Consider the following 2465-nt stretch of genomic DNA (forward strand, 5'->3'; position numbering starts at 1 on the left):
CTCTGAGGGGAGGGGACCCGGTTCCTTCACCCGCCTCTGAGGGGGGGGTCCCGGTTCCTCACCCTGCATAGGCCCAGGTTGGGGCGGGGTCCCCGCCTTGCACCCGCCTGCCTCAGGAGCGCTTCCCTCGGGGCCCTGCGGAGCATCCCCTGCTCCTGCCCCAGGCTGCTGGCAGGTAAAGCCCCGGTTTCCCCGCCGCGGGGGCGTGCGGGCACGGAGCGCCCACGGGCGTGCAGAGACCCGGCGGGAGCTGCCGGACTTGGTGTCACTAATGTTGTTCCTGTTACACTCCAGTTGTCGTAGGCGCAAATTCCTGCACTTCCAAATCCTCCTTGGCTTCTGATGTCTCTGCAAAGCCCATCAGCAGAAATTACCGGCATAACGAATGCGCTTTCCAAACATCAGATGCCTTTTCTGGTTGAGATGCAGGGATGTCAGAGCTGTTCTGTACGGTTCTTGTGTCACCTGCCTGTGCCAACGTTTTTGTTTTTCTTTTAACTGTTTAAAGAAAATTTACGATCTTTTTTGTGGCCGAACCATCGCAGGAACGGGAACAAGAGAACATACAGTTGGATTTGCAGTAAAATGTTTCCTTTTATCCCCCTGTGTCAGGATAGGGTAAATATTTGTTTTGAATCGGTGCTGCTGCTGGTCAGATGTAAAAGAAAGGCATGTTGCTGCTGTCAGCTCCTGCTTGGGAGGGCGTGAGGCCGAAGCTTTGTTCATGCTCAACTATTTGTTGATGTTTCACAGAGGATGCTGTTAGAGTTACTGTTAGAGTTAGTCGAGAGCAGAGCGAGGACGATTTAGAGATGTTTGCAGTCGCTGGAGTCGTCCTCTTTCTTGCACCTCTGTCATGCCTGTGTAGCTCGATACCCCGGGGTTTTGCCTTTTGGTGGTCAGTCCTTGCTGCCACTCGAGAGCAGGGTATTCTTGAGAGAGTTCGTTCTTGAAATCTGCAATTACAGGTTGTCTTTCAATTAACTCTTACGTTTAGCATTCAAGTTCCGCAAGATAAGTCAGAATCCTAATTCAGTTTCTCCCAAATCTGAGTGTTCCTAACCCAGGTTTTGCAGATGGAAACCCATCCTACTTTCAAGAACCTGGTGTTGAGAAAAGGACCCAAGATGAATAAGTTGTCTGAGGATTCTGGGTACTGAAGTGATGGAAACACTGACCAAATAGCTGAGTAAAATGTCTCCTTTGTAGACTTTTTCTTCTAAATTCCATGATTTCATCTGTGTTTAAAATGCAGTATGAAAGCAAAAAGGGGTTAAGCACAACTTTGCTGTTTGCTCTCATTTTCATTTGGCAACCAACACTTTGCTGTCAGTTTGAAAATGCGTTACTCAGTTTGTGGAAGCAGCCCAAAATTTCTGTTGCCTTTTCATTCTTAGTAATTGTCTTTTTGCAATGTTTACCATCTTGTCTGTTTTATTGTTAGTTACTGGTCGTGGCAGAGGCAGAGAACTACTGTTCCACCATTTCTTGTGCGTACGCACGCTGTTTCTGAGCTTGCTTTCTGACTTGGTAATCTTCCACCTATTTATGCTGTTCAGTCCATCTGAGATTTTTAAGTTATGATACATCTTTCTTGCCTAGGACAAAACAGAGCATGATATTAACTCCTTCTTTCTCTATTGCGCTCACCGTTCAGTTGGAAGAAAAGAATTCCTTTTGAAAAATAAATTGCTTTGGTTTCAAAAGTGTTCCCCTATTCTCAGGAGCAACAAAGTCCTGTTTTCCAGCTGGCAAATTCAAGAATGCGTTTTAGCTTTTCTGGGAGACACAGACCTTGCGAAGAGTCGTGGAGGTGGGTGGCCGATAGAAGCACTGGAGCTGCTTAATTGTCTTGTGAGTGGGACCTTGGTGTTTATAATCCAGAGATTTCTGCGAGTCCCATAGTAACAAAGTGGGTGAGAAGAGGGGGAGGGGTTTTTTTTTCTGTGTGACATTGACTCCTGTATTTTGCTTGTGGTTCTGCTCCTTTCCTTTTTTTTTTTTTTATGCGAAGCGTGAAATTTTAGAGCCGCGCTGATTTCTGTGTTTTAAGGATGGGTTGTTTACTGGGGCCTACTCTCAATCTCTGTTGTAACACAGCCCAGTGATGCTTGCTGCGTTCCACGTATTTACTCATCCGAGGCTGTCGCTGCCCTTTAAAATTGTAATGAACAAAACATTAACAGACAGGGTAACACAGATAGCGCTGAGCTCTTCAGTGTATGGCTCTTCAAATGCTAGAGAATGTAAGATTTTAAAGAAAATCTGGGCATAGCTGGTGCCCTGCGTTTTACTTGTTCAGCTGGAAATGTTCTCAGGTTTCCAGGGTTGGTTTTTTAATATATATTGTTAAAGTCACTCAGTTTTGAGGGATTTCAGCCGGAGCTGTGTTTGAGCTCCCTCTTATGGACCTTGCAGTGTTACCTTGAAAAAAAAAAAAGACCCCCCCCACCCCCCCAACCCCA

This window comes from Aptenodytes forsteri, unplaced genomic scaffold, assembly GCF_000699145.1.
Source record: "Aptenodytes forsteri isolate BGI_AS27 unplaced genomic scaffold, ASM69914v1 Scaffold147, whole genome shotgun sequence".
NCBI classification, from domain to species: Eukaryota; Metazoa; Chordata; class Aves; order Sphenisciformes; family Spheniscidae; genus Aptenodytes; species Aptenodytes forsteri.